Source organism: Tachyglossus aculeatus, chromosome X3 (genome assembly GCF_015852505.1).
Source record: "Tachyglossus aculeatus isolate mTacAcu1 chromosome X3, mTacAcu1.pri, whole genome shotgun sequence".
Lineage (NCBI taxonomy): Eukaryota > Metazoa > Chordata > Mammalia > Monotremata > Tachyglossidae > Tachyglossus > Tachyglossus aculeatus.
In genome coordinates this window covers 20,243,908-20,258,180 of record NC_052099.1, presented here as the reverse complement: position 1 = coordinate 20,258,180, position 14,273 = coordinate 20,243,908, and the positions used below count along the sequence as shown (strand labels likewise).

Genomic DNA, 14,273 nt, shown 5'->3' with positions numbered 1-14,273 from the left:
TACATTGAATATTGAGCTCTACATCTCTACATCTATATTGAGCTCTTGATTTGTGCAGGGAACTAAGCACTTGGGAGAATACAACACAGTTGGTCGATATGTCCCCTGCTCAGAAGGAGCTTAGCTCATTGTGGGCAGGAATGTGTCTGTTTGTTATATTGTGCTCTCCCAAGCGCTTAGTACTGCTTTGCACATAATAAGCACTCAATAAATACAACTGAATGAATGCATGGATAGTCTAAAGGGGGAGAAAGACATGTTATATTTAAATATGGTATATTAAGTCCTTATGATAAGGCAAATACTGTACAAAAGGCAACCACAAACTAAGACCCAGGAAAGGACCAACATTTTCAATGTGATGAGTGCTATTATAATTACATCAAAAGTTCTAAGAGAAGAAGTGAAGACTAGTGGAATGAGCAAAGGCCTGGAGAGAGGCAGGAGAACCGGGTTCTAATGCCACTCCACCAACTGCCTTCTGTATGACCCTGGGCAAGTCAATGAACTTTTCTGTGGCCCAGTTTTCTCATCTTTAAAATGGGGATTCAATAAACCTTCTGTTCCTCCTTGGGCTGTGAGTCTTATGTGGGACTGGGATTGTTCCCATCCTAAAATCTTGTTTTTACCCAGTGTTTAGTATAGTGCTTGACAATCCTATTTATTAAGTGGCCACTGTGTGCAGATTATTAAGATTACTAAGAGCTTGGGAGACTACCACGTAATGGAGTTGGCAGACATGTTCGCTCCCTACAAGGAGCTTACAGTCTAATTACCACAATTATTATTATTAATTATAGATATTTCAGCTTCCTAAGGTTATGTGATAGGAATGAAACATGGGGAAAACTAATCTCACACTCCATTTACCAAAGCTTTGACTGAGAAGTCTGGGTGTTTGAAGAAGAAGTAGTAAAACTATAATTTCCCTTTTTAAACACAGAAGGAAGATTGCATGAGGCTGATGCACTATCTCTCAGGAGAGGAGTGAAATTGAAATGAAGCTACTTTTCTCCTTAAAAGGCTTAATTCATATTTTTTCTGTCATTTCAGGTAGCTTCATTTTGAATATTTGCTAATACCTGCAGTGTGAATATAATTATTCCATGCCATTAATACAAGGAGGATTGAAACTTTCTGAAATGTAAAAATGAATACCTAATGAGGAATTCAACTGCTAAGATTTCCTCTTTTAGAGAGTGTATGATGTGAAATGCTTTAACATTTATTATAAATTAGGAGCGCATCCTCCATGAGACAGCTAGGTTTTCATTAAATGTCGGGCTGACATATGCAAAATTGATTTGTGTTGACATTTAGAGTACTTCTGCTGTAGTACAGGCCCCATGTTTGACATTAAGCAAACTAAAATATATTGGTTATGCTTAAAAGCTTCTCAAAGAACACTGTGATTTTACAAGACACAGACATGGTCACTGTATCCCATGCAAGCACACTCTGAGTTGGAAAAGGCAGGAGGGATGGTGCCTGACTCCCAACAAATCTCAAATGAAAGCCAATCTGCAACTCGAAGGATCAGAAATTTCAAAGAGAAACAGGAGCTTCTCAGTGGTCCTCTGAAGTGTGAACATGGTCATATTCATTACTAAACATATAACATTACAAGGAGGCCTTTCACTATATAGTTTAATGTGAACCATATTGCATTTGAAGGGAGACGGAGCCAAGGAACACATACATATTCTCTATAAAATGTCTCTCCTATATGATACGTATGTAAGGGAACAGAGTGCAGTTAACATTTTAGGATGGAGATGGTGGATTTCAAATCATCTAATATGATCCACATCTTTGGTTGGTCCCTCTTTGGCCTCTTCATAAAGATCAAGTTGCACTTAAAAAGGTCTTACACTCCAAAGTTAGAGAGACATGATAAAGTATAAGAATATACATTCCTGACAAGGTGGCCATTATACACTCTCAGTAGACAGGTATGTATATACCTGTATATAGAGAAGCAGCGTGGCTCAGGGGAAAGAGCCCGGGGTTGGGAGTAGGAGGTCATTGGTCTACCACTTGTCAGTTGTGTGACCTTGGGGAAGTCACTTCACTTCTCTGGGCCTCAGTTCCCTCATCTGTAAAATGGGGATTAAGACTGTGAGCCCCAGGTGGGACAACCTAATTACCTTGTATCTCCCCCAGCGCTTAGAACAGTACTTGGCACACAGTAAGCACTTAACAAATACCATCATTACTATGTATATCCAATCAAACTAGCAGCATTCAAATTCAATGAGTAGTATGTAGCCCAGGAATTTCCTGGATCTTATGAAGAGCCAATGTTCTTATCACTGTGAATTTCTATCACGTGATTAGCAAGAGTTAAAATTAATTTCATGAAACCACGAATAACTCCCCTGGAACCAATGTGAAAATGCAATTTGGCCATTAATTTGTCCTGGGATATTTCTCCTTGTTGTCCCCCCCCCACACACACACAAAACACAGCCTGTTGGCTAGTGGTCAACTGGTAGAAACAAAGTAATGTATAATTTTTGTTTAAACACCTACTATTTTCAACTTTGGGATTTGATTTAATCCACATTATTAATAAAATAATTTCACAGGAGCTCTTTGTACAATGCCAGAATTAGAATACATGGACAGTTGGGGAAAAATCCCAGCTAATCAGATGCTATCACTCCCTCCCTCCTTTTGCTCTACCCCCACCTCTCTGCCCCACAGCACTTACATATATATGTACATATCTATAATTCTATTTATTTATATTAATGCCTGTTTACTTGTGTTGATGCATACACATCTATAATTCTATTTCTCTACATTGATGCCATTTTATTTGATTTGTTTGTCTCCCTCCTTCCAGACTATAAGCCTGGTTTGGACAGGGATTGTCTCTATTGCTGAATCGTACTTTCCAAGTGCTTAGTGCACACGGTAAGCACTCAATAAATGATTGAATGAATGAATATCATAAAAAAGTCGTAAGTATTTAAGCATGTTTCAGATATGTTGTGGACTATGGCCTTACTAAGGGCAAGAAAAAACTATTTGGGATCAGATAGTGAAACCTACAAAGGAATGGCAGACTTGAGCAATGAAGTAATTCTCATCTTGGGCATTTGTGTATAAATAGATTTTAAGCTCAAATACAGTCATTATTGCCGTTTATAGGTCCATAAAATGAGGAGCAGACTGTTCCCGAAAGATTAGCCTTCAAACAATATTTGAAAATACATTGGTTGTTTTTGTAACATAAAAAGTTATAGGTCCCCCAAAGGTCTTATTAAACACCTTTTTATAATCTTGTTTTTAATTTAATTTTCTAATTGTGTTTTTTGCTATCTACTAAAAATCTGGAAGGTATCAGCTTCTGCAGAAGCACTTTCAATGACATTAAATTTTTTTCTTGAAAGGTCTACTAGTATGCCTCTTAATATGTGGCTGAATCGGTCTGACAGAAAAAAAATCAACCTTTCTAATCATGCAAGGAATCTATAAACTTTTAAAAGATTCCAAAATGATATGGTACAGGATTCCTTGTCATTTTCTCTTTCAGGAAACTCCAGGGCATCTCTACTTGGGTATCAAATCAACTGGGATGATTAACTATGTACCAAACACTGTGTTAAGTGCTGGGTAAGATGCCTTCAGATCATCATCAATCGTATTTATTGAGCGCTTACTATGTGCAGAGCACTGTACTAAGTGCTTGGGAAGTACAAATTGGCAACATATAGAGACAGTCCCTACCCAACAGTGGGCTCACAGTCTAAAAGCTTCAGATCAGCATGGCTAATGGTTAGAGAATCTTATATAGTAATAAAGTGGCAAGTCGCAGAGCCTAGTAGAAAGAGCATGAGCCTGCGCCTTAGAAGACCTGGGGTTTAATCCCAGCTCTGTCCTGTGTCTGCTATGTGACCTTGAGCAAGTCATTTCACTTATGTGCCTCAGTTTCCTCATCTGTGTAATGGGGATCCAATACCTGTTCTCCCTTCTACTTAGACTGTGAGCTCCATGTAAAACATGGACTGAAACTCATATCCACCACATAATTTAGAACAGTGCTTACTGAAAGCACATCTCCTCCAAGAAGGCTTCCCTGACTAAGCCCTCCTCTCATCTTTTCCCTCTCCTTTCTGCATCACCCTGACTCGCTCCTTCATTTACCTTCCCTTCCATCCCCACAGCACATATGCACATATCTGTATGTATCTGCAATTTATTTTAACTAGTGACTGTTGCCCCTTTGAGACTGTGAGTTCATTATGGGCAAGGAATGTTGTCTGTTTGTTGTTGCATTGTACTCTCCCAAACACTTAGTCAAGCGCTTCACACACAGTAAGCACTCAATAAATATGACTGAATTAATGGATGAGCTTTTGCATATAAAGTGCATAATAAGTCATATTTAACACATTGTGTACAGAGCACTCTAAGAATAATACCATTATTATTATTTACTAGAAATATATAATTCTTCTCAGATTACAAACTATGTAACCCATAACCTGATACAGTGTATGCAAGAATTAGTGTGCCCCTAGGGAAAAAACAGATGAGGGCAAAAATCTTCTATTTAGCTTGTAATCTGAGGTGGGTCAGTACTAGTTTCCTGGGTAAAAGTTTCTTAACAAAAAACAAAACAAAACAAAAAAAGAGTAAGAGTTACCTCAGCGGGTGTCTACAATTCCTCCACAACAGCAGAGACTTTTCTCTAGACCGCAAATATGAGAGATCAGGGTGCCTGGCTCTCTTCCCTTGGAACCACCACAGTTTCCATATAATACATTTCATGTGATTCTGTCTTCCTGTTGTGTCATAAGAGATTCAAGGTGTGAAGAAAAATGCCAGGTCATTCTATAACCAATCATTTCCTTTATAATTTCTACTACAGTATTTGTCAGATTAGTGGCCCTAAATCCTGCATGAAAACATTTCAGCATTGCCAGGAACAGTGGGGAAAGGCACCCAATTATGTCTGCATTGTGATGTTCTGTCTGAAGTAGTTAATGGGTTTCCAAATGTTCTGTTTCGCAAGAGACCAAATGTACACTTTCATTTTTTGATTGATTGCCTATCACTGCACTGAACTGAACCAGTGCGTCAACTAAAGGCATGGAGATTTCCTCAGTGCCTCCGGAGATTTTCCTCAGTGCCTCCACTGAAGGAAATGCATCACATTTTCCAACTGAGTTTTCCAGCAGTCATGCCCATAAGGTGGTGGGATGCATGTACATTTAAAAAGAAATAACTATCAAACTGAGAAATGGAGATACATTGAAATGCTATACACAAACCATTCATGACTCTATAGATTTAAAAGATTAGAGGGGGAGAGAGGAGGAGGAGGGGAAAGAGGAGGAGGAGGACGAGAAGAAGAACTACTGCTTCATTTTTATTTTTATTTTATAGGGATACTTTGTGCCAGAAACTGTACTAAGTGCCAGTACAGCTACCAAGATAATCAGGTTGGACACTGTCCCTATGCAACCTGGGCCTCACAGTCTAAGAAGGAGGGGATCAAGCACTTAATCACCATTTTACAGATGAGGAAACTGAGATACAGTGTATCTCATTAGTCTTGCCCAGGGTCTCACACAAGGCAAGTGGAAGAACTTTTCTAGTATTTTCCCTTACCACAACCACTGTGCCTTCACTTGTCTTTTGTCTTGACTGGTGGACTACAGATATAAAACCAAAGGTGCTATTGATGGCTTACCCAAATTTCCTGTTTTGAGTTGAATAAAATCCCCAAATAGTTAATACTGTATCATTTTCAACTGATGAGGAAATGAGGGAAAGTGTATAAGGGGAATAATCAAGAAAGGCCCAGGTAGGATTTGAAGCAAGTTTGATTTTATTATCTTGTGTCTACCCAATGCTTAGTATTGCGCTTGGCGTACAGTAAGCACCTAACAAATACTACTATTATAATTTACTGGTACTTAAGCTCTGCTCATTAAGCTAGCCTTCCAATATAGAATAGTGTTTGTCAAGTGCCCAATGAGTGCAATGAACTGTACTAAGCAATTGGGAAGTACCAAACAAAGAACTACAGTTTTACCTACCTACAGAAGCAGCAGCATGTAGGATAGAGCACGGGGCAGGGAGTCTGAGGTCATGGGTTCCAATCCCAGCTCTTCCACCAGGCTGCTGTGTGACCTTGGGCAAGTCACTTCACTTTCTGTACCTCAGCTACCTCATCTGTAAAATGTGGATAGAGATTGTGGGACAGGGACACAATTTGCTTGAATCCACCACAGCCCTTAATACTGTGCCTGGCACACAGTACGTATTTAACAAATACCACCAGAAGCTTACACTTTAGTCCTCCCTCTCCATTAAAATGAAACCATCTCCATTAATGAGTGTGGCCCATTGTGGACAAAGATATGGGCTGTTTTGTCCTCCACTAGCCAGCTCACTTTGCTAGTTCCCTGAATAACTGTGTTTGTCAGAAAGCTGGCTTCTTCCCTCTGTTATTTCTAATTAGAGGTTTCTTACTAGCTTTTGGTCTGTCTCATGTAATTTCCTAGGACAAGCAAACTGCTCTTAGAGGACAAGAACATTTCATAAACTGGCCACTCCGTTTCCCTGAGCCGGCTAGATAAACCAACTTTGAGATTTACTGGGAGCAAGCAATGTGACTAAAAGACAATGGCTAGAATACAACTCCTCTTCCAGGTTCCCTTTTCAGTGAGATTTGCAAGTTCTTTACATGCCCAAATTTGGTGTACCATTGTCTGTGCAGTTAAAGTTACATTTTCTCCTTGTTACTGTTCCCACTCTGTACCACCTGCTGCTCTCTTGCCTCTGGCCACCAGCTGTTTTTCCTTTGATTTCATTCCCTTTCTTTGTCTCTGAACCAAAATCAAGGCTGGAGCTGTGTTAATATAGTCCCCAGTCAGACTTCCTTTCATAAAATACAAATACCATTTTGAACCCAGTCTTTTTGTTTTGTTTTCCTAATTTTATGTATCTGTAGCTTAGAGATCCAAACAGCAGGAGATGCCATCAAATGGAAACCATGCAAGTGACAGAGGACTCAGAGGAACCATTTAGATTCAAATGTATTTTTTGAATAATGATCCCATCCTCAGCTGCAAACTCAGTCCCGAAAAATATCCTACTGCTTTTGATATTTTTATCTTCCCACTCGGATCCACAGCCAGAATGTGGTAGGGCACTGCTGTGTGGAATTAGAAAGGAAATGACCATTTGTAAGAACTGGAAAATGTTTCCATTTGTGCTCAGATTAGGTTATGGGTAAAATAATAATGATGGCATTTGTTAAGCACTTACTACGTGCAAAGCACTGTTCTAAGTGCCGGGGGTTGGGGGGATACAAGGTGATCAGGTTGTCCCACATGGGGTTCACAGTCTTAATCCCCATTTTACAGATGAGGTAACAGGCTTGGAGAAGTTAAGTGACTTGCCAAGGTCACACAGCAGACATGTGGTGGATTCAGAATTCGAACCCATGACCTTTGACTCCAAAGCCCATGCTCTTTCCACTAAGCCACGCTGCTTCTCTAAAAGCAAACATCCTCAAAAGACTCAGTCCCTGGTTCAATTTCTCACTCGTATTTATTGATCAAGTACATTCATTTAGCAATCAGAGAGTCAATATTATACAATAGTAATAGTATTGGATCCGTATCCTTTAGGGACTTGATATTCACCCCACCCTCAGCACTTAGGTACATAATTTATTTATCTTCATGTCTGTCTAGCTTTCTAGGCTGCCAGCTCCTCATGGGCAGGCTCCTACCATCTTGGTTGTATTTTACTCTCACAAGCACTTAGAACAATGCTCTGCACATAATAAGTGTTAGTAAACTGCATTAATTTGTATTGAGTTTCTATTCTTCACAAAGCACTGATGAGAAAGAGAGAGAGCAAGAGTGAGAGAGCACGCTATTGACCGTGGAAGTGTGCAGTGGGATGACTGCCCAAGGATTTGAGTTGTCCAGAAGTACTAAAGGCAGTAGATGGTAGCAGGTAGCGATCAAACTTCAAATGTGAGCACATCCTAATAGGGCTATGACCTAGGTCATGGCCAAGGATCATGGTGGAGGATGAAGAACATAAGTCTGTGGGATATAAACATATATATATGCCACTTGTAGTATGGCCTCTAGACTGTGAGCTCGTCCTCTATACTATAAGCTTGTTGTGGCCAGGGCATTGTGATGTTATATTGTACTCTCCCAAGTGCTTAATACAGTGCTCTGCACACAGCAAGAACTCAATACAATTGACTGACTGACAATAGGTGTGTGATGGCAATGGTATTTCTCAGAGCACGAAGAAGATATGCAGCTTAGTGGATGAGCCTGAGAGTCAGAGGACCTGGGTTCTAATCCCGGCTCCAGTACTTGCCTGATGTGTGACCTTGGTCAAGTCACTTAACTTCTCTGTGCCTCAGTTTCCTAATCTGTCAAATGAAGATTCAAGCCATGTTCTCCTTTCCACTTAGACGGTGAGCTCCATCATCCCCAGTGCTTGGTACATAAGTGCTTAATACCACAATTACTAATTATCATTATTAGCATGACGTGGATGCAATGCGGTATTTTAAAAAAAACTTGAGAAGTGTAACATCAACATTCTTCAATCATTAAACAATATTTATTGAGCTCCTGTGTGCAGAGCACTAAACTAACCCTTTGGGAGAGTATAACAGAATTAATAAAGATGATGTCCGCCTTTAAATGGAGATGTAAAGAGATGTAATTCTATTTTTCCTAAGCGTATTCCACGGTGGTTTGGGCTGGAAATAACAAATCAGTCTAGTATAAAGTTTCATTCAACTTTCAATGGATACTTTGTCAGCTTCTCTCAATGATAACATCATCTTTCTCCATTTTAAAGTTACCAGTCTATAAGCATCTTTAAAACAATGTTTTTCTTTCATTTATGACTTTCTTTCAGAAAATTTCTGACAAATATCAATTGAAAATTTAGTCCTCCCCATTAGATTTCAAACATAAAGATCTGAGCCCTTATGGCTTTCCCTTCGGGTAAACGCTCATTGCCTTTGGTTTTGGTTAAGGTGTGTAAATTTTCTGTGTTAAGTTAATTATTTTTTAAAAAAAGTTGCCATCCAGATTGGAATCTAGTCTGATAGAAAATTGCTTGAATTTTTTTTTCTAGTGACACTACAGAGAAGGAAGAGGATATTAGTCACATACACATCATCATCATCATCAATCGTATTTATTGAGCACTTACTATGTGCAGAGCACTGTACTAAGCGCTTGGGAAGTACAAATTGGCAACATATAGAGACAGTCCCTACCCAACAGTGGGCTCACAGTCTAAAAGGGGGAGACAGAGAACAAAACCAAACATACTAACAAAATAAAATAAATAGAATAGATATGTACAAGTAGAATAAATAGAGTAATAAATATGTACAAACATATATACATATATGCAGGTGCTGTGGGGAAGGGAAGGAGGTAAGATGGGGGGGATGGAGAGGGGAGGAGCCAGGCACTTGACATGTGAGGCCTTTAAGTATATTAAGTGTTTACTATGTACCTGGCACTGTAGTAAGCTTGGGGTTAATACAAGTTTGACAGGTTGAACACAGTCCTTGTCCTGCACTGGGCTCACAGTCTTAAACCTTATTTTACAGATGCAGTAACTGAGGCACAGAGAAGTGAAGTAACTTACCCAAGGTCACAGAGCAACAGACAAGTGGCAGAGCCAGGATCAGAACCCAGGCCTTCTGATTCTTAGGCCTGTGCTTTATCCACTAGGCCATACTGTTTTTGTGCTGCTTTAACCTTGGACAGAAGGAGAGAGCATCATACGATTGCCATCACTATACTGATGAAGTGTCTGCATGACTACAGTGATGAAAAACTGGAAATTCTGACAATAACCCTAGTAAAAATAGGAAGAAGAATGAGTACTTAATACATTGCTCTGCACACAGTAAGCATTCAATAAATATCATGGATTGATTAAAAGGTGAGATAAACATCACACATTCTGGCTTAACAGGCTAGTATATCACTAGCCCCAGTTCAATCAGGTACCTAACCCATTTGGCTGTTATGAATATAAAATAAAGGCACTGACCTCTGGCGTTTAGTGCATGGGAGATAAATGAATAGTTCTGTTTGAAAGAATATGTAAAACACCCATTTCAGTAGGTTTGTAGTCACAATTCGTTGAATCACCATGAACTCAATTCATCTAACAATAGTAACTGCGGTACTTAAGTGCTTACTATGTGCCAAACACTGTACTAAACACTGGGGTGGATATGAGATAATCAAGTCCCACATGGGGTTCATAGTCTAAGTAGGAGGGAGAACAGGTGTGAATACCCATTTTGCAGATTAGGGACCTGAGGCACAGGTAAATTAAATGACTTGTTCTTTCCATCAGGCCACACAGATACCTGCTCTATACACCTAGTCTAAAACCCAAGTTCTGACCAATTTAGAAGATTATGAGTAATGAAATCTCCACAATGCCCAGTGAATACCAAGCCATGGAAAGTCACAGCTGTTTCACTATGAGAGGCAGCTGTTTGGACAGACGAAAATTAAAAGCCAATTCGGAAGTGATTGATGTGGGTTTCTTACCATAATTGATCTCGATCAAATGTAAACCTCGATAATAAAACAAATATATTTGGGCAGCGATGGCTGTACCAACCAACCTAACCCTAACCCCACCCCATAGCTAGCCTCGGGTAAGCAGATATCAGCCGACCCAAAGGCTTCTAGGTAAGACTTGGAGACGATTTACAAGTTTCTGGTTTCTAATATCAGTTTGGCCTTGAGGATTCGGGATCTTTCTACCATTAGGGAAAAACCTCAGTATTGGGGTCCCCTGGGGAGAGATGAAGTCAAACTAGTATTCGTAAGGGAAAATGAATCACTTCCAAACACTTGTCCATTTCACTAAAAAGCACTGCCTCTGCGAATTGTCCATTAAGATCATTTTTACGTAAACGCTCTGTAATTTCAAAGTTTTGAAGTAAAGAAAAAAAAAATCACAAACCCCTATAACTTTTCTTCTAATCTGTCAACTTGAATCTCAAAGGTAAAGCTGCAAAAAGAAGAAGAAATTCTTTTTAGCAATCTTTGCAGCTTCTGGAAGCTGAATGTGGAATTGCCTTCAGATCTGACATATTTAAAGGGCTGATTGACTGTCTGCTCATCATCGTCCTGGATGTCATTTCTTTATCAAATGCACTTCTGAAAATGTCCATCATCCATTTTAGGGGGGTGGCGGGAGAATACTTTGTCTTACTCTCTATTCCAGTAGCACAGGCACATAAAGCAACAATACTAGCATATGTGGAAGAGTTGGGTTTCTTTGTTCATCATCAATCGCATTTATTGAGCACTTACTGTGTGCAGAGCACTGTACTAAGCGCTTGGGAAGTACAAATTGGCAACATATAGAGACAGTCCCTACCCAACAGTGGGAAGGGACATGAAAGAGTAATCAATATTTTTTAATGTGCATCTCCCCCTGCAATCTGTAAGCGCCTTGTGGGCAGGGATTGTATATACATACTCTATAGTGCGTACTCTCCCAAGAGCTTAATACAGTGTTCTGCATACAATAAGTCCTTAATAAAAGATCTACAATGTGTGCAGACCACTGTACTTTTCGAATTTGACAGACTACAACAGGATTAACAAACATGCTCACTGCCCTCAAGGAGCTTACAATCTAGCAGAGAAATATAATTGGAATATTAATAATAATAATTGGGAGTCAGAAGGACCTGGGTTCTAATCCCAGATCTGCCACATGTCTGCTGTGTGACTTTGGGCAAGTCACATAACTTTTTTCAGCCTCAGGTACCTCATCTGTAAAATGGGGATTAAGAGTTTGAGTCCCATGTGGGACAGGGATTGTGTCCAACCTGATGAACTTGTAACCACCCTAGAGTTTAGAATAGGTTTTGGCACATAGTAAATGCTTAACAAGTACCATGATTATTATTATTCATCTGGAACTGGACACAGTCATGCAACAAGTAGTAGACTGACTTGCTTCCTCTAGTTTTCTAATCCCTAAGGATAGTTCTGCTCCTTTCATTTGAGTTTCCTGCAAGCAAGAGAGGCCAAAGAGAGAAGCAAAAGAAGAGAAGCAGTATTGCTTAGTAGAACAAGCTCAAGCCTGGAAGTCAGAGGATCTTGGTTCTAATCCCAGCTTCGCCACTTACCTGCTGTATGACCTTGGGCAAGTCATTTCACATGTCTTTGCCTCAGTTACTTTATCTGTGAGCCCTATGCAGGACAGGGCCTGTGTTCAATCCAAGTATGTTGTTATCTCCCCCAGTGTATGGCACATAGTAAGCGCTTAATAAGTACTAGTAAGAAAAAAAAAGGAGAGAAGGAAAAGGGCTGCCCAGGGTTACGTACAAAAGAGCAGGTCATAAGAAGCAGAAAAAAAAAACACATAAAATCCACCCACATAAGATGTCATGATAAAAATGTGTTGTGATAGTCTATTGAATTGATATGATATATGTCTTTCCCAACAGAGCAGTTGCTACTGTTGAATATTTGTTTTTTAAATTATAAAGGTTATTCTAATTAAAATCAAGTTCGGAATATAGGTACTTTCTCACTTGGAGGCAACACCCGATGTCAGGGTATCCCTGACCCCCATTCCCCCCCGTCACACACACACACACGCAAATTCGGTAAATTCTAAATACCAGGTGGCTTAGCAGATTTTATGCCAAGGGAGCTTGGAAGCAGTATGGCAAGCCATCAAACCCTGTGCGTAATGGAAATATTTTGCTTTGCATTATTGTGGATGACAGATCTGTTAATGAGATGATTATAAACACTGGGGTTTCATTCATTAATGTGCCACATGGCTGTTTTGGGGGCATTATCCTACCTCAAAAGCACTGACTGTTTCTGAAGTTGGGCCAGAAAGCATTGACATTTAAAGGAAGATGGGACAAAACTGTCACTTCAAAATAAAAGCTCACAGAATCAAAGCAGCATTAAATCCAAGGGATGCAAGTGGACCAAAATCCCCAAAGAATAGAAATGCCTTACTTTTTTTTTTAATGTATGCATGTGCACTTTTGAGGAATAAATGTGCAGAATTTAGCTAAAAGCCAAATAGAACTACAAATGCTGCTTTCTGGATAAAATGAATGGGGGAGAGAAACACAGATGGAAGTTTGTTTGGAAATATTTTGACATTTTTCAGTGTTATTAGGAAAGATAGGAGTATAATGCAGTATTTTATTTAAGAAGCCAGTTCCACAATAACCACTGAGTGGCTAGTAACTCACAAGCTGGCGGGGTAGGGGAGAGAGGGGAAGGAAGATAGTTCAAAGCAACCACCATGACCAATATTTTTGACCAACATTCTCTATAATAATAATGGCATTTATTAAGCGCTTACTATGTGCAAAGCACTGTTCTAAGTGCTGGGGAGGTTACAAGGTGATCAGGTTGTCCCACAGGGGGCTCACAGTCTTAATCCCCATTTTACAGATGAGGTAACTGAGGCACAGAGAAGTTAAGTGACTTACCCAAAGTCACACAGCTGACAGTTGGTGGAGCCTGGATTTGAACCCGGGTCCTCTGATTCCTGGGCCCGGGCTCTTTCCACTAGGCCACACTGCTTCTCTTCTCTACACCTCCCCAGCCTTGTAAGCCTTGTAACCTCCCCAGCGCTTAGAACAGTGCTTTGCACATAGTAAATGCTTAATAAATGCCATCATTATTATTATTATACGATTGCTATGCCCGCCAGTACTGGAATGCTCCACCCATTTGCCACTTGGTTTATTTGTAATGTATCAGCTAGAGTAAATTTGCAAAAATGCAATGGGCCCTACATTAATGATGGGATTTGTTAAGCACTTACTATGTCTCAAGCACTGTTCTAAGCATCTGGGTAAATACAAGCTAATCAGGTTGCAAACAGTCCCAGTCCCACATGGGGCTCACAGTCTTAGTTCCCATTTTACAGATAATGTAACTGAAGCACAGGGAAGTGACTTGCCACAGGTCAGGGATTTGAATTCCAGCTCCGCCACTTGTCAGCTGTGGGACCTTGGACAAGTCGCTTAACTTCTCTGGGCCTCAGTTCCTTCATCTGTAAAATGGGGATTAAGATTGTGAGCCCCACATGGGACAACCTGATCACCTTGTATCCCCCCAGCACTCAGAACAGTGCTTTGCCCTAGTAAGTGCTTAACAAATACCATAATCATCATCACACAGCAGACAAGTGGAGAAGCGAGGATTAGAACCCAGATTCTTCTGACACCCAGG

At 40.0% G+C, this 14,273-nt stretch overlaps 1 protein-coding gene across 1 annotated transcript in view; it reads right to left on the bottom strand.

Moving 5' to 3' along the window:
* Nucleotides 1–14,273, bottom strand: part of CDH18 (cadherin 18) — a 452,445-nt gene that overhangs the window by 399,928 nt on the left and 38,244 nt on the right. The window lies entirely within an intron of this gene.